The sequence below is a fragment of the Prionailurus viverrinus genome, chromosome B1 (genome assembly GCF_022837055.1).
Source record: "Prionailurus viverrinus isolate Anna chromosome B1, UM_Priviv_1.0, whole genome shotgun sequence".
Taxonomy (NCBI): Eukaryota; Metazoa; Chordata; class Mammalia; order Carnivora; family Felidae; genus Prionailurus; species Prionailurus viverrinus.
The window spans coordinates 166,520,528-166,542,966 of record NC_062564.1 but is presented as its reverse complement, the minus strand read 5'-3'; the positions used below and the strand labels follow the sequence as shown (position 1 = coordinate 166,542,966).

General features: G+C 37.6%; 1 protein-coding gene and 1 pseudogene across 2 annotated transcripts in view; one reads left to right on the top strand and one right to left on the bottom strand.

Moving 5' to 3' along the window:
- The window catches only part of GABRB1 (gamma-aminobutyric acid type A receptor subunit beta1), a 376,991-nt gene that overhangs the window by 230,195 nt on the left and 124,357 nt on the right, over positions 1-22,439 (top strand). The window lies entirely within an intron of this gene.
- LOC125165119 (uncharacterized) lies at positions 643-796 on the bottom strand (annotated as a pseudogene).

The following is a 22,439-nucleotide window of genomic DNA, read 5'->3' as shown; positions in this document are numbered from 1 at the left end:
ATATGAAAATTAGTACCGGAAGAAAGGTAAAATGGTTCAAAGTTATTTTCTCTAGAGAGCTGAATTGAAGGGCAGAAATGAGTGGGCAGGTGCTGCTTTATCTCCTTAAAATCTTTTAGATTTTTTTTTATCATTTTCATGTATTACATTGACATAAATTAATTTTATTAAGTAAGAATGAATTCATTTCTAGGCAGTGAAAGTATCATTTTATTTTATTATTCACTAAGCTCTCCAAATTATGATGCCCATTACGTGATCATTAATTAACACCTTGATTTGTCCCCTCTTTATTAAATATCTGACATTCTGTGCCCAGGAGGGAATACAAATACTTTTGGAATGCATATTTTGATTGGGAAGAGCTACATGAAAAACATGAGGATAAATGCAGAGAATAAGTACTACAATATTTTTTAAAAACTCATTATCAATATTATTATCAACTGGTAGAAATAGGAATTTTTGACTGGGCATATTTTCATAATATACATTGGTATAACATGATTAACTAAATATAGGATGCAATTTTCATTGTACATATTATCAGTAATTTTTACACCAAAGTCATAAAAATTATCAAACTACTAAAAAATTACATAGTATGTGTGGAAAATCAGTCTGTGAGTATGTATCATGGGGAAATGCATGTTTTATACAGAATATGAACTCAAGACGCTTTATCTTCGTGCCTAGCTTCTCGTTTGGCAATCACTTTTTAGGAAAAGTTTTCAATTAGCAATAATCGCGCCTCGGATAAACCTCATTGGCTACGATACTGCCACTGCGCAAAGCTGGCAATCACTTTTTAGTTTAATATTGGAGTTGTGATCTGTGCCACAGTTCGTTTTGATGGTCTCCAAAATCATTGATTTTGGCTTGATCTTACATACTGTTCAAGATTTACTCAATGAAATTTAGGCCGGTTTCTTTGTTATACATTTGAATGTCAATTTATTATTTTTAGCTTGCAAAACGAATTATTTCAAATGCATTTTCTTCTCTGTTTAAATTCCCAGAAGAGACATAACTCTGCCTTGGCGGGGGGCTGGAACCTCCTAATCCCAAACCCCCTCCTTCCCCATTGAAACAGTGGTTTTCATTATGCACTTCTTTATTAACTTGAGGTTTCTCAGGCAAACATCACTACATCAGTGTAGACACACACTGAGACATTTAACAACAGAAAGCAGAATTTCATCGGGACATAATCAGATGATGAAACCAGTATATTAACGCAGTGAATTCTGTAAAGTCATCTCAGGTAGTTGGATCCAGTGAGATGGGGCCCCGTGGGGTCTAGGGCTGGGGTGGGAATTGCGGCAACATTTGACAGTTGAGAAACTGGTAATGCCATTAACCCAATACAGCCAGATGCACCTCATTCTTTCAGGGTCCTTTCTCCCTCTTTCTTTGCCTTGTATCATTTTATTCTTCCTTATTTCCCAACACTCCTGTTTTCCCCCATGCCTTTATCCTCCAAATATTCCCTTTTATCATGTATTATGTGTCAGAGCTGATACGCAGTGTATACGTGATAACTCTCTAATCCTCCCTACAACCCTATGGGATGGGTGTTATTAATATTGCCATCATACTGATAAAGAAACCGAGACACAAGATGAACTCCCCAAATTCACATACCTAGAAAATCTTACATTCTTAATTATTGCTGATACACTGCTTAAGAAGCCAGATGCTCTAAGGAGCCCTTGTCAACGCCTTCCACCAAGTATACACAAGGCTTTCTGCATCTAGTGATTCTTAAAGAAGCCCAAAAAATTCCAGCTTCAACTAGTTCACCCAAATCAGTCAGTCTGTTGCCTGCAATGCAGTTGTTCGTTTTCCAATTTGCGTTTGGATTCTTAGACCACATCTATCTTCCAAAGCAATGTGGAGTGTTGTTACAGACAAATAAAAGGAAAATGTCAGATTTTCTGAATCTGAATTTACCCATGTGACATGAACTGTTTTGGTTTTAGCCTTAGGGAGCCTTTTTCCTAAAGCTTACCTGTGCTTTATAAGATGGTGTGGGCAGACTGTTGCTCCTAAAATGAGGAATAATTCCTGTCCATTAACAAGTGAGTTTGCCTCCAGGAAACCATTGAAAGTAGGTACAAATCAGAAGAGTTTCCGCAGGGGCCTAAATTAACCTGCAGGGGCCTTTCGAAGCTGCAAGCAGTATTACTCCCAAGCACAGCAAGGTCAGCCCAGTCACGATTTTGGCTCTGCTTCTGAAGTGGGAATAATTTTTGAAAGAGACCTTGCCTGTTGCTTTATGTTGTGGAGAAGAAAAAAAATAAATAAGAAAATGTGACTAATCAAGTGCTGGAAGACTTGAAAACAGAAGTTTTCTGATTAGTAATGCAAAGCTGGGATCATGTCTTCTTGTATTTGTCAAAATGGAGAACATAAAATCCTGCTAACCTATTCAGCTAGCTAAAAGGTTTCCATGACAACTGTGGGAACTTGGAACATTCAGTACTCTTGTCTTCAAAAATAACCTTTCCGTATAGGCAAGAGATTGTTAAAAGCACTAACCCACTTCACCTCTCCAGTCCAAGGTAACTACCTGACCATTATGTTGGTCTCTCACTACCCTGGAAAAACTTCAAATGGTCTGTTTATTCTACAGTGTAGGAATAAAAATTCAGATGACTAGCCCATTATAAACTGTGTTTAATCTCAGCATGTTTTAGCCTGTTCACTTTGTGCACTCATTAGTTTTTCTGGAGAAAAGAGAACTTACTTCTATGCAAGGAATTACAGATTTAAAGGCTGTTTCTTCTCTCCTTTTAAAGCCAATCAAGTCGAAAATAGAAAATATAGTTATCTCTTAGGAAATTTTGCCCCTGAAATGCCAGCAACACGTGCTCATGGTTGATAATATAGGACACACAGAAAATGTTAAGGAAAAAAAAAAAAAGGATCCATTATCTCACAAACCAGAGAGCCTGACCATTGTTGAAATTTTTATATATCCTCTTCTAGTGTTTATATCATATCTCTGTTTCATTAGTTCATTTTTTAAACTGAATCATTCCTTAAGCTTGACCCACCCACAGAGATAAGCTTGGATAATGGAGGGTTTATTGCAAAAAAAGACAGAAACAAGAAGATACATAGTAGATAATCACTGGGGTGGCAGTGCCTCTAAGAGCAACTTCATGAAGATCCAAAACAATAGCTTAACAAGTATTCAAGATAATTAACCTACCTCATTTGTGCTTTGGCGTTCATATTTTCCCACAGAGAGGTTCTGATTGGTCTGTTGGCCCTCATCCAACATGGAACATCTATTTTTCTGGTTTACTTAATCCTCGCCCAGGTTGCAAGTTTAGTTTCATGTATCACGAATGGCAGAACCCCAGAAACTTAACTGGGCCATTTTAGCCTTCCTTGAGTAGAAGGCAGTCTCAAAGTCTCCTTATTGGTATGTCTTATGCACAATTCTATATTTATTTTCCCCCTGAGAGTCATCATCTATTTCAAAAGTGGGAGAGTAGAAATGGTTGAACCGAGGTGCAAGCAATGGTGGTGGGAGGAGAGACAGCATTTTAGAGAAAGTAAAAGCAATAACTAATAAATAAAAACAATGGAATTTCAGGGTGCTTTGTATTATCACAGTGTTTCAGCAAAGTCTAAACATTGGGAATAAAATACTCCTTCCCCAAAATATTTTTTGTTGTTCTAATTTCTAAACAATCAGTGAAGACACTGATGGGTTTTACTAAAATAATATATATTTAAGCTTCAAATTAGCACATCTTAATTACTTACACTATAATCAACCTTGTAATCTATGTGGGAGTTAATTCAAAGGACTCCCTGTGTGGCCCATGACAAAGAGGATTAATGTTCCTCTCTTCTCAAAAGCAAGTTCCATAGGGTTCAGAATTATTCAAGCTCACTTTGGGCCCAGTTCATTTATTCAGCTCCTATGTCCTGTACATTTCTGGACTTAGCCAGTAAATTTGACATAAACAATGGTAGCATAGTGGTTGTAAAGATAAATGAACAGAACTTCAGTTACTTCAATTCAATCATTCTACGTACAAATCATTTTTGGAAATGGGGAATTCAGTCTTTTGAAAGTATTTCTCCCTGTGCTCTTCCTTCTTTACAAAAAAAAAAGTACTTTAAAATATTAATTTATTCATTTTTCCTTTTTTATACCATAAATATTTATTTTTAAAATATACTTTAGTCTATTTTCTTTGTTGGCATAAAATCATATTAAAAAGTTCAAGACTAGAATTTTACTATCCATGGTTTTTTTTTTCTGACTATTGTTACTGTTTGTTACATTTCTTTTTTTTTTTAAATTTTTTTAATGTTTATTTTTGAGAGAGAGACAGACAGACAGAGTGTGAGCAGGGGAGGGGCAGAGAGAGAGGGAAACACAGAATCTGAAGCAGGCTCCAAGATCCAAGCTGTCAGCAGAGCCCATCACGGGGCTTGAACCCACGAACCGTGAGATCATGACCTGAGCCAAAGTCGGTCACTTAATCCACTGAGCCACCCAGGTGTACTTTACTGTTTGTTACATTTCATGATTATTACTGAAAATAATTTTGTCCTATACAGGAGGAAAGGGTATTTAAAATGATTCATTCCAGATGTCAACTACTCTAGATATTCCATTGTCTACCATATTTTAAGCATCTAATAACATTAACTTCTCATTGTAAACTATTGTACTATAATAATATTCCTTTATCCAGAGACACCAAAATCTATTTAACTCTTAATCTGTTATTGGGCGATTAGCTTGTTTCCAGGTTTTGTTATTATAAACAGGGCTAGATGATACCTCTGTACACATTTATTCCTACTTTCTGACCCTGTCTCAGTCTAATTTAATGGGACTGCTTTTAGGCAATACACAGTGCCAAAAAAACTGGACGAGAGCATCGCAATTGATTATCCACAAACTAGATGGTGTGAATCATCACTGCAGTGAACTGTAGCTTATTCAATAGTTAATTATCCACAGAGTATCCATAATTTATATGACCTACCTACAACATCCTCATAAAAATAAAAATTAAAAAAAAATCTTATGGCGCATTGTCTTTAAAAAGCCTTAAGAATCTCCCCTTTTTTTATATGCATCTATTATTTATGTGCAGTATTCTTGAACATTTCCATCTAACATGTTACGCAGAAGCTTTGCAGAATAAAATCCTCCCAGGCAGCTCCTCGTCATCTGGGGCACCCTAATCTGCTATATTTATTCATGTTCCAATGCACATGCTAAATAAGAAATTGGCAAGATGATGCAAGGGGCTATGGATATTCAGCTTTGTTCTTAAGCTTAGAGTCAGACAACATTTCTCTGGGTAGTTTACTTCCTACCAAACTGCGTGCAGAATGGAAGGAGAATTTGATTTACACCCACACAGGAGGAAGCAGCTCTGCCCTAAAATCACAATGCAGTATATTTGGGAGAGGATTGTTCTGCGAGAGACAAGGCAAAGCCGTGGTATGAGTTTGGCTCTAGTGCCAGACTGCCTGAGTTTGAATTCCAGTGGCTGGTTGGGTGACCCTGGGCTAGTCAGTGGCTGAACTGGGTTCTGTGATAAAAGAATAAACAAATTATCGTCCCTGTACTCATGGAAATTTACAGTTTAGAGAGAGTCAGATAATTAAAACAATCATTATGTAAAAGAACACAGATCAGGACATCCCACCCAGTTTCAGAATATCTGTCAGTTATATTATTATGAGATTGATCATGTTACCTCCCATAAAAGATTAAATATCTTTGAAGGTAGACCACTGACACACACACACACACACACACACACACACACACACACGCACACACACTGAAGGTAGATTTTCTCTCTCTCATAGATAAATACAGATATAGATACATATATAGATATACATATACACATATATGTATATATATGTGCACACATACACTGAAGATAGACTCTCCCTACACATACATATACACATTTACATACATACCTACACGTATTTTTCCTTTAGGAAAAATGAAGGGATGCTTTCTCCACTCTCCTCTACTCTACAGCCCTCTTCTTCATAACTTTTTTCCCTTGCTTAACTAAAGCTACATGACTCAAATCCAAATTCTACTTCTTGCCCTTTTTTTTACCTTCTCCAAAATTACTTAGTCTCACTAAACCTCAGGTTATCTTAAAATGAAAATTAAAGACCATATAATCTCATAGGGATTTTATGCAGATTGTAAACAATAATGTATACAAAATGTTCAACATAGTGCCAGGTACATAGTTAAGAATTCAATTAATGTTGGTTGCTTTTACAATTAGCACTCAGTCAGTATAAGAATCATCCACAGACTTGGAGCTCATTATTATTCCCTTCCCTCTGGTATCTTATAATTATTAGAGAACATTTATTGAACACTTATAGAGAATATAAAATTATCTACACATGGAAGGGATTATTTTCAATGGCTATATATGAACTGTTAGATATAGCAGGCTGATTCCAATCACCATGTGTTGTCTGGTTAAGCATTCCTTTTTCCACACACATTCCCCACCCCTATAAGTGTCACATGACCCCAATGCTCAATTCCAGCATGAAGAGAATTTTGCTGCCCATACAAGTAAGCCAAATGGAGAGCTGAGCAATGTCTTAGGCACATAGGCAAGTGAAATTTTCACCAATAGGCCATGAGAAGGAAAACTGAAAGCATGGGCTTTGTTTATGCCTATTCACAAGATCTATGGTATCTCCTCCCCAGTGCTGTTGGCCAACAGTACTTGGAGATCTTTCCTTTCAGACTTAGCTTCTGTCCAAATGACTGTGCCCATTCAGCGGAAGGAGATCCCTTTTTCAGTTTAGGGAAATTGGTCAGCAGTTGGGTTAAGTCTGTTTTCAAATCATTTTCATGTCATACTTGAAACAAAGCCTTTGAAAAGTCCAAGAGCTGAAATGTTGACAGCCGTTCTACTGAATCTATTTCGACAACTTCCTTTTAAGCCACTGAGTGGTACACATCCAGATACCTTGGCAAAGGAGTGAGGGAGGACTTCAGGGTACAATTCAATGAAACACAGAAGAAAGAAAACTTTATAGGCCCCAATTTACATTTATTTCCTCTCTACATCTATAGCCAACATCGCTACATCTTTGCCTTGGTAAAAGAGCACTTCAGAGTGGTCTAGCTCTTTGTAACCTATCCCACCCCCAGTCCAACTGTAAACGCAATGCTTAAATAATCACCTTATTGTTGGGGCAGGGAAGAAATAAAGGATTGGATTAGGAAAGACAGACTCTAGCAATGGCTAAGACCATAGACTGTGGAATCAAAAAGACCTAGGTTCCTATCCTCCCTCAGCCACTTACAAGCTTAGTGACTTTAGGCAAACTACTCAACTTCTCTGAGCCATGACTTCCTTAGTTGGTAAAGTAGATGATGATGACAGTTTTGACTTTACAGGGTTCTTTTGGGAAAATAAATAATGATAAAGTCTTGGCATAAGAAAGCACTCAGTAGATGTTCGTTTCTGCTACTCTTAAGGGAGATGGATGGAGAGCAGTATAAGTCAAGAAAACTTTATCATATCTGTCTTCTGCTGTGTCAAGCCTGTGTTATTAGGTTTCCAAGATCAGGAAACCACTAGGTGCCTTGTCTGATGTTAGCAACTCATTTTTGTTGTGCAAAATTCACATTTGCAGGCCTCCCAGAAACTGTTGTAGAACGAAGCACATAAAAGATTCATGCACATTCAGCGGCTACCTCCTGGATAACACTTCTCAGGGGATTGATTAAGGAATTTAATTTAAACCAACAGAACCAGTAATATTTCTGCTGATCCCTTGTGTAACTGTGTTAGTGAACATAAATATACATGGACAGGCTTGGGGTATTCTGTGATTCTTACAATTATCTAGTTCAAAGGAAAGCAAACTGATTACCATATGCATGAAACCGAGAAAGAGAAAGTTCTGTTCTGTGTCAGCAGGAGGAGGAAAGGTGGTTTTGAAATATGAATGTCTTGCTACTTTTATTTGATGTGTTTTCAATGCTCGTATAGAGAAAATAATTGCCAAAACATGACACGTAGAAGCAAATCGAGTGTGTATTTTTCTTTTCAAGCTGCTGTGTTCAAATTTTGACCAAAAGTAATGTCGGTTAACATAACTCCTGCAATACGTGCATCCAGGTGATTAAATGCTAAGAAATTAAAGGATCAGAATCCTTTTTTAATATTTGATTACCATGATATACTTAAAATAATAATTATGTCTAGCATTATATTGAACAGCAAAGAGTTTATCTGTTTCAATAATATCTTTCACAGAAGCTCAATATATAAGACAAATAAAAAACAGAGATTCTCTGGTTGAAGTGTGGGTTAGACGTCTAAAATTCTGACCTTGTGTCCTCCTCATCAGTCCCCAGAAATAACCACTAATGACCCTGTGTAATCTAAAAACTCAAAAGAACATAGCTTAAAAACCATTCCTTTGATGCATTACTCTTTTTTATACACTTTCACACTATTTTATTTTATTCTCACAAATGTCCTGTAATGTAGATCTTAACACCTTCATTTTACAGGTCAAGAAACCAAGATTCAGAAGGAAAAACATTTCCAATATCACTCAGTTTATGAGTGCTCGTATTTGAGGCGAAACCCAAATCTTCTTGCTCTAAAACAGTCTTTTTTTTCTTTATTTAAACTCAAGTTAGTCAACATACAGTGTAGTCTTGGTTTCAGGAGAAGAACCCAGTGATTCATTTCTTACATATGACACCCAGTACTCATCACAACAAGTGCCCTCCTTAATACCCATCACCCATTTAGCCCATCCCCTCACCCAATTCCCCTCCAAGAGCCCTCAGTTTATTCCCTGTATTTAAGAGTCTCTTATGATTTGCCTCCCTCTGTTTTCGTCTTATTTTTCCTTCCCTTCCCCTATGCTCATCTGTTATGTTTCTTAAATTCTACATATGAGTGAAATCATGATATTTATCTTTCTCTGACCAAATTATTTTGCTCAGCATAATGTCCTTTAGTTCTATCCACATTGTTGCAAATGGCAAGATTTCACTCTTTTTCATCAACGCAAGTAAAGCAGTGTTTCTTAATTTGGCACTACTGATATTTTCAGATGGATAATCATTTGTTCTGTGGAGCTATCCTGCAGATCATAGAATGTTTAACACCATCTTTGGCCTCCACTTACTAGAAGCAAGTAGGATGCCACCCCTGTGATGACAATACAAATTGTTTCTAGACAGGACCAAAGGTCCAATGGAGTGGGATGGGGGACAAAATGGCCATGGGTGGAGAACCAGAGCTCTAAAATCAGGGCTCTTTTTTTTTTTATTTAAAAAAAAATTTTTTTTTCAACGTTTATTTATTTTTGGGACAGAGAGAGACAGAGCATGAACGGGCGAGGGGCAGAGAGAGAGGGAGACACAGAATCGGAAACAGGCTCCAGGCTCTGAGCCATCAGCCCAGAGCCCGACGCGGGGCTCAAACTCACGGACCGCGAGGTCGTGACCTGGCTGAAGTCGGACGCTCAACCGACTGCGCCACCCAGGCGCCCCTAAAATCAGGGCTCTTAATCTGGTATTGGTGGATTCCCAAAAGGGCCCTTGGATAGAATTCTACTGATCCCTGAACTTGGATGGGAAAGATTTACATCTTTGTTTTTACTAACCTCTGTTAGAAACTGAACCTTTCTTTCTATGATAAATGTAGGCCATAGACCTTAGTAGAATTATCAGTACTTGTGACCTATAACCAATAGAAAGTATCAATGTACCAAATTTTCTAACTTCAGTTATTGCAGGTACTTCAAAATATCATTGAAAAATAGAGCAAATGACTCTAATTACTACTTCAAAATTATGGTAGCTACTTGACACACTGTCCAATCTTCTTTAAGACATTACTAAAGAGGTATATATATATTTTTTTTAGGCTTCTATACATATGATTATGGGGTTTTTTTTTGTAGGTTCAAGTGTTTATTTAAATTCCAGTTAGTTAACATACAGTGTAATATTAGTTTCTGGCACAGAATTTAGTGATTCATCATTTATATACAATACCCAATGCTAATAGCAACATGTGCCCTCCTTAATACCCATCACCCATTTAACCCATCCCCCCCATGAAACTTCCTTCCAGCAACCCTCAGTTTGTTCTCTATAGTTAAGAGTCTGTTTTCTGGTTTGCCTCTCTTTCCCCTCCCCCTCAGCATGTTTATCTGTTTTATTTCTTATATTCCACATATGAGTGAAATCATATGATATTTGTCTTTCTCTGAATGACTTATTTTGCTTAGCATAATACCCTCTAGTTCCATCCAAGTCATTGAAAATGGCAAGATTTAATTCTTTCCGGTGGCTGAGTAATATTTCATTGTATATATACCACATCTTCTTTATCCATTCATCAGTTGATGAACATTTGTGCTCTTTCCATAATTTGGCTATTGTTGATAATGCTGTTATAAGCATCGAGGTGCATGTATCCCTTCAGGTCAGTATTTCTATAGCTAGAAGGAAACCTTTGGAAGGGGAGAAGATATTTGCAAGTGACATATCGGATAAAAGGTTAATATCCAATATATATAAAGAACTTTTAAAACCAACACCCAGAAAACAAATAATCCAGTTAATAAAAGGACAGAAGATATGAATAGACATTTTTCCAAATAAGACATACTAACAGACACAAGAAAAAAAGCTCAATATCACGTACCATTAGAGAAATACAAATCAAAACTATAATGAGATACCACCTCACTGTCAGAATGGCTAAAATGAGCAACACAGGAAACAACAGATGTTGGAAATGGATATGGAGAAATGGGAACCCTCTTACACTATTGGTGGAAATGCAAACTGGTACAGTCACTCTGGAAAACAGTGTGGAGGTTCCTCAAAAAGTTAAAAATAGAACTACCATATAATCCTGCAATTGTGCTACTAGGTATTTACCCAAAGTATACAAAAGTACTATAGCGTATTTCTTAAATTTCATTAACTCTATTCCAAAAATAATTGCTTTCCTGTGTAATCCTTTTTTTTTTTTTTTGCATCTGTACAGTTTCTGAGAAGATGTCCATAGGTTTAACTTGACTGTGGAAGGGGTCCATGGTGCAAGAAGTCTACAAAACTCTATTCTAAAGCTTCTTCATCTTACCTCATTATCCTTTGGGAGACAAGTGGTAAAGTTATATAGTGGCTCCTTTCCACCTGCACTCAAATTACTTAACCAGATTAAATAATTTTCTAAACCTCAGTTTCTTCATCTCTAAAATGAGAATAATATTAGCACACGGCTCATACAGGATTTCATAAGGTTAAGTATTTAATACAGTACCTGACACATACTAAGCACTTCATAACTGGAAGTTACTATTTTTACTGCTTTTACTTCCACAGGTGACTGTGAAGTGTTTTATAATATGGCCTCTGTTCAGATGTAATTGTCTAGTAAGTATTTTGCCAATAGCAGTGGCACTGACAACGCATAGAAATCTCTGAAACATATGCCAGGGAATATAAAATGCTTACATTAGTCTCTCTCCTGGCTAGTCCTGGTTAGCATTTTCCATTTATAGGGGATATACAAGAAATTCATTTCCTTGAAGAAGGATTTTAAAGTGCTCAAAATTCCATTTGTTCCTAGACACTGTGAGGATAGAAACAATATTTATTTCACAGTGCTGTGCTCAGTGGTTGAGAGGCAGGAGGAACAATGACAACAGAAGTGAACTGGGAATTGGTGGACTGGGTGGAGCTTCAAGCCCCAGGTTTCTGCCTTTTGCCTGCCCCTCAATGCCAATTACCAACAGACCCCTGCTGATCACACTTCCCATCCTTGCTCAATTCCAACTTGAAAGAATTTCTTTTCTCATATGATGCCAATTCATGATAAATGCTCACATAGGCATGACGATTTCAATTGCCAGACCATCTGCCTACTGGATATTTTACTGTGGTTTTTAGAGCCAAGAGCTTCACCAGTTGCCCTGTTTCTAAGGAAACAGAAGCTATAGTGACAATTCGTGACTTAGATGAACTGTCTCACTGCTCATTAAAGATGGCCTCTGGGGGTCAGCAAGCACAAGCTGTACTTGTATTCCTGGAGCCAGAGCGCTGGGTACTGTACTGCTCATTTTCATTGTTCTCATTTCCATCTTCCCTTCTGAATCACTTGGGGAACCACATTGAAGTGTGATCTGAGCACAGAAAAGTCTTTATTCCATCCTCTGTCTCTGAGATGTTTAGACGGGATGAATAGATAGGTGGATTCAATCACTTAGTCAGTTAGTCAACAAACAAATATCGAGTGTTTATCAGGTCAATTTCAGGATAAAGTCCAAGTTTCTTAGTTTAGTAAATAAATAAAATCCAGTGAGGTTCAAACCACAGCCACTCATTAACAGGTGAAATCAATTTAGTGGTTAGTGACAAATTTTTATAAATGAATAGAATAGAACAGAGTAGAGCAAAGTAATTTCTAAATACTAAGGGTAAATGATGCTTCGTGAAACTACTTAAATATTTTTGTGTGTGTTGTATTGAGTTGAAAGGTAGAATGTATTTCTTGTTCAAAAGTGAAGTGAAGAAAAAGTTTGAAAGCCACTGGCAGTGAAGGACCTTTCACCCATCTCCCAATCCTGTCTCTAAATGCTACATCAAAATTCGTTTTCTGATCATGCTGCACTGGTCTCTAAAAGCACATAGCTCTGTGGCTCTAGACCTTTTACACAACACACTCTTCCACCAGTGCCTGCCTCACGGCTCTTTGTCCCCTTCTAGCCTTCTCCAGGAACACTCTCCCACCCACCCCATCAACCTGGGGGTGTACTGCATGTATGGGTTGAGTCTCCTTCTAGAAGATTACAAGCCCCTCATGCATCCTAGCACATACATATCTTTTAACCGATGTGTACTTGTCTTTCATGTTTTCAACTATATGCTCTTAAAGATCACAACTGTGTATAATTGGTTGTTGTAGCCACACCTTTTAACTTCCACAGGTGACTGTGAAGAGCAGCCAAGCCTGAAAAACAATAATCTAGTTCAATAGTGTCAAAGTGTGAGATGCTTCTTGATGGTAGTGGTACACTGGCCGACTTTCACCTGGAGACTGAGTTCTAAGGAACATTAAATGATAATAACATTAAATAGTATTGAATCACACAGTGAGGAAATTATTCCCTTACAAATCGTACCCATCCCACTGATTCCAAAAGGAAGAAAGATTTTTAGGGTGTGTTAAAGGATAAATTTTTTTCGGGTAAAATTATGACTTCCATACCAATATAACATGACACACTAAAGATTTAACTCATTGATCAATAAGGGAACCAGCAAGATTTTGCAATGAGATCAAAGGAAGGTTCAAAGGGCCCTATGCACATAGACAAATAAAGAATACTGAAATGAAATTACACATAGATGCAAAATGGGTCTATCCACAAGGCAATGATCAGTTTCAACTCACCTGACGCAATGAATTTCTGTTTCTAAGGCTAAGAATCATTTGCATTATCATCATTTTCTACAATTTATCAAGTTGTAAAATAATTCAAGGAACAATGAAGAGCTAAGATAACATAGAAGAGTTCTTTTTTGGTTCATTTAAAAATCTTTCTTAATTTTTTCCAACTGGCACAAATCTTTCATCCCCTTCCAATAATTGCTAATCTTTGTAACAGAGAGCATGCCCCCCTCTCTGAGCCTCTGGCATGTAGCAATGACTAGCTGGAATTTTAAAATATCATTTTACTTTCATTGTGATCACCTCACACTTACGTTTCATTATTTCCAATAAGTCAATTTTATTCGTGGTAGTCGTATGAATTTTTTGAAATATATTAATATGATGAGTCTGTTAAAGGAAAATAATGAGAAAATCACAACACAGTTACAAATATTAGGAAACCATTTGTATACTGGTTAAAACAGACACTTAGAGCCAGCTTCTCTGGGATCGAGTGATTTAAGATAAATTACTTAATCTCTTAATCTCTCTATGCATCAGGTACTTTATCTGTAAAGTGGACATAATAATAATATCTACCTCATAGTGTTATTGTGACAATTATTTAATGCTTCGAATAGTATCTGCATATAGCAAATACCCAATACATATGAATTATCATTATTATTCTTTTTATTATATGATGAAAATTGTGACGACAGTATTCAGACAACTATAGTTTGGAAAACACTGGCATCTATACCAACAAACAGCTAATAAGATTTTCTCTTTTAGTTGCCACTACATGAGAGGGTTTCTGAAAGGCATCAATAGTTTCTTTCTGCTAGCTCAGAATCTGTTACCTTATATCTCTGTAATTCCTCTCAGTTTTTCAAGACCCTTCGGTAATATATCAGTCCCATTGACCTTCAAATCCATTGACCTTCCTCCCAACAATGAGCTCAATTCTTTCCTTACTGAGCTTAGAATCCATTTTCCATCACTGTGATCATTCATTTACATATGTACTCAACTCCCTTATTCTTGTCATATGATATTTGCCTAGAAAATCTCCAACCCTAATTAAATACAATTGCCCTATGCCTGTATGAATGGAAGAACACGATAAAGAGGAAAAACCTAACAATGATAACTAATTAAATTATGAATTTATATCCAAACTTTAAGGAGTTCTCAGCACTGTCCAGCAATCCTATTACATTTCCTTAGACAATTGATTTTCCAATCCCCGAGACTACTATTTACACCTTTTCTTATCTCCTCAAGTCTTCAATGCCCATCCCATTTACAGCAATCATTCTTGCCTCTATTTCGTTAAGAAATTAGAAGAATCAAGGGCACCTGGGTGGCTTAGTTGGTTAAGCATCCAACTTCGGCTCAGGTCAGATCTCATGGTTTGTGGGTTCGAGCCTGTGTTGGGCTCTGTGCTGACAGCTTGGAGCCTGGAGCTTGCTTCCAATTCTGTGTCTCCCTCACTCTCTCTTCCCCTCCCCCACTTGTGTGCATGCTCCTTCCCTCACCCTCAAAAATAAATAAACTTAAAAATATTTTAAAAATTAAAGAAATGAGAACAATCAGAAGAGAGCTACATCTATCCACCAACAAATCTACCAGGTCTCTGAAAATATCCCCACTCAGACTAACACCCATTAGTTACAATGGGTGAACTGTATCAGTTTCAGTTATCTAAGACCAAGGACTCTACCTATGCACTGGCTCCCATTCCGTCTGACTACTCAAGGACTTTGTTCCTACAATCCTTTTCTTTTATTGGACTATGGCCTACAGCACACAAACATGCTGTATTATCCTTTTTGACCCCCTGCAAACTCCAGCTAGCACCCATATGTTATAGTCAAAGTCACTGAAAGGCAACGTTGTCTCCACTTCTGTAGAATATCCTCCCTGCCACTCCAACTTACAGGTGATCAATGAACCTCCATCTTGTTAATTTCAGTGGAAAGCTATCAATATTCATCTTACTAGACCTCTTGAGTCAAAACGTTGACTCAAACTTTTTCTTGAAACACAGTCTGTTGCTCGAAGGATGTCACAGCCTCTAACCTTTAATCATGCCTTCTTAACTGACTGATTGCTTTTTCTCAAATTTCTTTACCAATTCGTCATCCTCTATCACATATGTGAATATTGGATTTCCCTTCAGTCCTAAACATTGTTCTCAATCCTACAACCAGTTCCATGGCTTGAAATATCATCTCTTTCCCCAATTTCTGGTCATTTCCAAATTTCTATCTCTAACCATGACCTCTTCCTGAGCACCAGATTTGACAACTCACCTGCTTATTTAAAACTTCTGCTTCAGTGCCAGTAGGCATCCCAAAATCAGTATGTCCAAACGAGAACACTTTATGATCCTCTCTGACTTAGTAAAGATACAGATTAAATTAATGTATCAAATAAACTCAAAAACACACTGCCTTAAATAAAAGCCAAGTTTATTTCTCTCACACATAAATATCCAGATAAGTGGTGGTGTCAGAGTACAAACATGAAGGATTTATTAAAGGAATTTATTAAAGACTACAAACTTTCTCATTTGGGAGAGAACCTGTGGAAGTTAGGGTCCAGAAGGGGATGCTGGAGCACGAAAATCTCTAATGAGGTCTCATGAAGCACTATGGTGAAGAGATAAATTGGAGATTACAAGGAGATCTGAAAATGCAGATGCTTTCAACAGCCAGTGTGAGACAATGAACAGGAGCTGGTGAAAAAGTCTATTAACATATATTACCTCTGCCAAGCTATCAGTTCTGCAGGTCCTCGACCAAGCATCTAGAGGTGGGATTGTGGCCATTGTGGCATATAGCTAGTAGTCAGGAAGAATAACCAAATGCAGAGCAAGCGAGAGCAAGTACAGAACTGAATCCACCATTACCTAGAGAACAGATGTATAGAGGAAAAAGAAGTGGCCCAAAGAGGATACTGAATGAAATGATGTCATCAAAGGGATAAACAAAACAAAGGGTGTCCATTAAAGGGAGGAAATAGAAAGAAATCCAGAAAGTGGTAGAATGGAGACCTGAGAACTTTCTAAAGCAGGTCTGTCCTGTGCTTCAGAGATACTCATAAGGTAAGCACTGAAGGGTGGCCATTGGATCTGGCAGTATGACTGTCAGTGGTGACCTCTGAGTGCAAAGGTCTAAGTGCAGTTATTGAGCTGTATGCTAGGAGGAGCATGTAAACATTCCCAAGAAGGGAAGGAAAGAGAGAAGGTAGTAGCCAGAGCAGGAGGCATGGCCAAGAGAAGAGTGCTATTATTGTTATTTGTGGAGTTCTCTTTGTTTGTGTATCTGTATTGCAAAGCTTGGAATATGTTTATGAGCTATAATGTCCTGAGCTATACTACTTCAGAAAAGGACTAATAAAACATAAAAAAAAAAAAAGTAGGATAAGTAATTGACTGATTAAGATTCTGGCTTTGGTGGAAAGGGATAGAGTTGCAGGAACAGTTGAGGTTTTTCCTCAACCAGAAGGCTAAGGATGGGCATGTAAGCACTGTAGGTGAAGGGAAGAGGAGTGACCCGTCTTATTGAGGTTATCTGCTAAGCGATGTCCCAGACGTGGTTGCTATTATCTAGGGAACTTAAGAAGAATAAAAAAGAGGGGCACCCAGGTGGCTCAGTTGGTTAAGCATCTGACTCTTGGTTTTGGCTCAGGTCATGATTTCATAGTTTCATGGGTTTGAGGCCCGCATCAGGCTCTGTGCTGATGGCAGTGCACAGCCTGCTTGGGATTCTCTCTCTCTGTCTCCCCCCCCCCCCCCACCCCACGCTGTCTCTGTCTCTCTCAAAATAAATAAATAAACTTAAAAAAAAGAATAAAAAAAAGATTTGGAATAGTGCTTGAGTTTAATGGGAGAGCTAATTCACCAAAGATAATTGAAAGAAATGTAAAGTTGAACTCAGAGCCTGACTGAGGTTGGTGACCATGAATTTGCAGTGAAACTATCCTGGACAATTGTGCTTCACTGTCCTTCAGTATTTGATCTTAGTATAAAGATGGATTTTCAAGTTGGTCACTCCAAGCTTAGTGTTCTTCACTGTGATGGAGTCAGTTGATCGGTTAGGATGCATTCTGCTTGCAAGAAATAGAAAAACTGAACAAGGTCTAAATTTCTCACACAATGAAGTCGAAAGGTAAATGGCTGTGGACACTGACTGAACAACTCAGTGAAGGTAATACGACCAGTCTCTCTGTAACTCTTTCTGCTTTTTGATCACATTCGCAGTTGATCCAGTAAGACGAGAGTGGAGGAGGGATGATATCTAGGACATTTATATGAAGTGCATCTGAGCATCGTGTTTAAAAACCTGGACTCTAGGGCCGTATCTCCGTTCAAATTTCAGCTTGACAACTCATTATGTGGTCTTGAGCAAGTTCATCAATTTCTTCATTTGTGAAATAAGGTGACAATAGCACCTAACTTAAAGGTTGTTTGCAAACTAAATGAAGTAAGCTCTATAGGGTACTTAAAATAGTGTCAGGGTTATATTATAGCAAGTGCTCCATGACTGTTGGCAATTATTATTTAAAAGGTCCCAGCTGTGAAGCTGAAGGGTTAGACAGGCATACATCTGTGGCAGCCTGAATTATAACCTTCCCAAAGCTACCCATGCCCTTATCCCTCCAACCTATGAATAAGTTACCTTACATGACAATAGTGACTTTACATATGTGGTTAAATTAAAAATCTTAAAATGGGACTAATAACCTGTTATTCATATGGGCCCAATGTAATCGTAAGTGTTCTTGTAAGGGAGGCAGGAGACGAAGAGTAGGAGATATGACTAAGGAAGCAGAGGTCAGAGTAACACAGGAAAGGTCATGAGCCAAGACATACAGGATATCTCTGGAAGCTAGAAAAATCAAGGGAACAGATTTTTCCTTGAAGCCCACAGAAAGAATGCAGCTCTGTCAATGATTGGATTTTAGATTTCTGGCCTCCAGAACTACAAGACAACAAATATGTATTGTTTTAAGCCACTAAGTTTATGGCAATTTGTTACAGCAGCAATAGAACACTAATACATATCTGATCATGGAGAACATTGAACTTGATGGCAGATCCTAAGACAAGAAGATGGTTATGCAGCAGATCTTAGTGATTATGAATAAGGGGTCAAGCCTAGGAATCAATTCAGAGTAAAAGATTAGAGGGGCACCTGGGTGGCTCATTCAGTTAAGTGTCTGACTTTGTCTCAGGTCATGATCTCATGACTTATGAGTTTGAGCCCCCGGTCTGGCTCTGTGCTGACAGCTCAGAGCCTGGAGCCTGTTTCAGATTCTGTGTCTCCCTCTCTCTCTGCCCCTCCCCACCTTGTGCTCTGTCTCTCTCTGTCTCTAAAGAATTAATAAACATTAAAAAAATGTTTGGGAAAAAAAAAGAGTAAAAGTTTAGAAAAGGAGACACAACTTCTGAATGGCACCATATTATACAAACTCTTTATCTTTTATTGTGGCCAAATATTTTTTCTTACTTCTTTATTTTTTTCTTATTAGCTGAACTCTGCACCCAATGCATATCTTTATGAACTTCAATTTAGTGGTGTTGTTTCCTACACATTAGTCATTTCTAACTATTCAGTCCACAAAATTCATACTAGTCCTCAACACCCTACTATGTGGGCAATAATATCTGTAATTTTTATTTCCCTTCTTCTAATAAGGAAATTATTTTCATTTTTCTCTTAATAGAGTTTGTGTTATATAATCCTGAGTTATGTATACTAATTTTTCATGCAGCATTAAGATTGCTTTTTCTAAGAAATCCTAAAGACCAGACAGAGCTAAAGTGGTTTCCTAGCTGTGTTCTCTCATCAAGATGCTATAACCAAAGCTAAAGGGCAACCCATGCTTGGTATTTCCTCTTGGTTCTTGTCAGTTCTTTGAATCTCAATGTCCTAAAGATTGGACTGTAAAAGTACAAAACAGTTTCATAATTAAATAAAGGTATTCTCAGAGCAAGCAGAGGCAAAATAAAACTTCAATCCTGTTGTGAAGAAAAGAGATCATTGGTTTCAAAAATACACTAACAAAAAAATGTAACACGACAGTACTTTGTAAGATGTGTCACATAGTAACATTTTAGAATGGGCGGCAGAGGTTGGAAGTCCACATCCTGTGAAAAAAAGGTCTCCACCGTCAGCATGTAGGTCTGCCTTTTTCTGGGAATGTCTCATATAGTTTCCAACACAATGTGAGAGTAGCTACAGAGAAGGTTTCATTCTAGTTTCTGAAATAACAGGCCTAATCTTTAAAAATTGAGGTTATGGAAATAAATGATGTACCGTAAAACTTGGGAACATGTACAGAGTAAGGGTTGTAGCTGACCTGTATGCTATGCTCACTACTATCAGAGACCCTTGACTTTCATGACGGGCATATGGTCCCCGGTTCTTGGAAAGATAAAAGCTTGTTTTTCCCCAGAACACATTCCCATGAGAGTCTCATGTTTACTATGCATAACATGATAGTAACAGAAGCTTTATTTTTTATTCAGGCAGCATTTTTTTTAATTCACTAGGATCTCACTAAAATGGTTTTAAAACCAATGGGTATATTTCCATATGTAGTATATGATAGATTATTTCACAACTTATTTACAAGCATCTGATTAATTCTACTTTTCTCTTTTAGTTTATACAAAGTATATACTATCAAAAAACAAACAAATACACAAACAAAACACAAACAAAAAGAACCCCAAAGTATATACTATCTAGGTACAAAATATTACCTTCTTAGACCTCCTCACTTTCTCTTTGTTTCCTTCGTCAGCACCAACAGAGGAAGGTTGGCTTGCATAGGGGTTACGGGCTGGACTCCAAGTCTAAGTCCAAATTCCTATACCGGCATTTCCCAACTGTGTGACCTGAGCAGGTTCACTCTATTCATTCATCCTGAATTCCTGATGTCTGAAAAAATCTACATTTTAGGCTGGTTGTGAGGACTAAATGAGATGTACAACATTATAACATGCCTAATACATAGTTAATAATTGTGTGATTTCTTTGGAGGTCCATATTTCACCCACCCACCCCCAAAACAGTTTTCCTTTACTTCTGTTAAAATAGTATTTTGTGGGGTGCCTAGGTGGCTCAGTTGGTTGGGCATCTGACTTTGGCTCAGGTCATGATCTCACAGGTCATGAGTTAGAGACCCGCATCAGGCTCTGTGCTGACAGCCCAGAGCCTGGAGCCTGCTTCAGATTCTGTGTCTCCCTCTCTCTCTGCCCCTCTCTTGCTCATGCTCTCGCTCTCTCTCTCTCTGTCTCAAAAACATAAATAAACATTAAAAAAATAGTACTTTGCACTGAGATTCATTTGCTAGGAGAAATGGAAGAAATAAATCAACTAGTCTTCGTCACTACTTAATTTCCAACATAGGTGATTTAAATTTGTGCTTCAGCTCAATTACAAATGAACAGCTGAAATGAACCCTTGTCATTACTGGAAATGAGCCAAATTAAGTTATGAAATCCATGAAAACCTTTATCATGAATCACAGAGGGTAATCTTATTTTTTTGACCTATTGGGTATATCAATAGAAGGCTCAGGGAACAGATCCATTTATTGATATCCTTCTCTCAGCCTAGACAGTTCCATCCTCAACTAGTCATTCCCTTCCTACACAGACTAAACAAACACACTGCATCTTCCTTAAAGTTTACAGCAGAGGGACATCATTTTGCCTCCCTTGCAGTATATACATCATCTTATTTGATATACTCATTGGGAATTTGTCATATATTACTCTCATTTTATTTATTCACATATATATGTGACATTTACAATAAAATTTTATTTCTGCTTGTATCCTTCAGCAATCTCCCATTGCCTGCAAAATAAAGTCCATGTTTCCATACAAAGTTCTCTTTATATTTATCTCTTACCCTTGTTTGGCTTCTGGCTGAGGCAGAACTTTTCAAGTTCCCTGATATAATCTGCATATACTGTATTCAATTGTACTATGAAAATAAGAAAACAAACAATATATATGAAACCCAGAGGAAGTGTTGAGAAAGGAAGGAGCTTGTGAAACAGAGGCAGAATTCATAAGATGTGCTTAATATGGACAATAAATTAATAACACGTATGATGAACCAAAGAAAAAATAAATAGAAAAATATGATGGAACAAAGAAGAATGTTTACTTACAGAGAGAAATAGGGAAAGATCAAAGTCTTGGTCATCAACTGACAACCATGTATGACAACCCCAATTCTGGCCACACATTAGTGACACCCAAGAGCCCCAGTTCTGGCCCCACACATGTTCTATTCAAGAAATACAAATAAAATACATGGCTATTCAAGGAGCTAATTACCAAGACTCAGCTATGGTTAGATCTAATTGTTTTTATATCTCTCCCTACGTTTCAGTGGCTCAGAGTACCTTCTGTGGGCTACCTTGCTTAAACCTCAACTCTAGCCCTGGTAATCACACCATCACTGGAAAGTCTGAGTCGGCAAAGAAATAAGAGGGCATATGAACACTGTGTGTCCCAGAATTTAGGTGATGAGATTCTTATACTTAATTGTACCCTATTCTAAGTGTAGGTTGCCCCATTTGTTTTGCCTTACTGCCTTACTGTACCTTGACTTAATATGTCAATGACATATTAAGTCAAGCAGGAATAACTGCTTATGCCTTAAAACCCAGATCACACTAGTCCTACTTTTATTTTTCTTAATTTTGTTTGATGTTTATTTATTTTTGAGAGAGAGATAGACAGAGTGCCAGTTAGGAGAGGCAGAGAGAGAGACACACACACACAGAATCAGAAGCAGGCTCCAGGCTCTGAGCTGTCAGCACAGAGCCCGATGGGGAGCTCAAATCACGAACCATGAGATCATGACCTGAGCCGAAGTCGAACACTTAACTGACTGAGCCACCCAGGTGCCCCTTGTCCTACTCTTAAAGTCTTTCTATCTG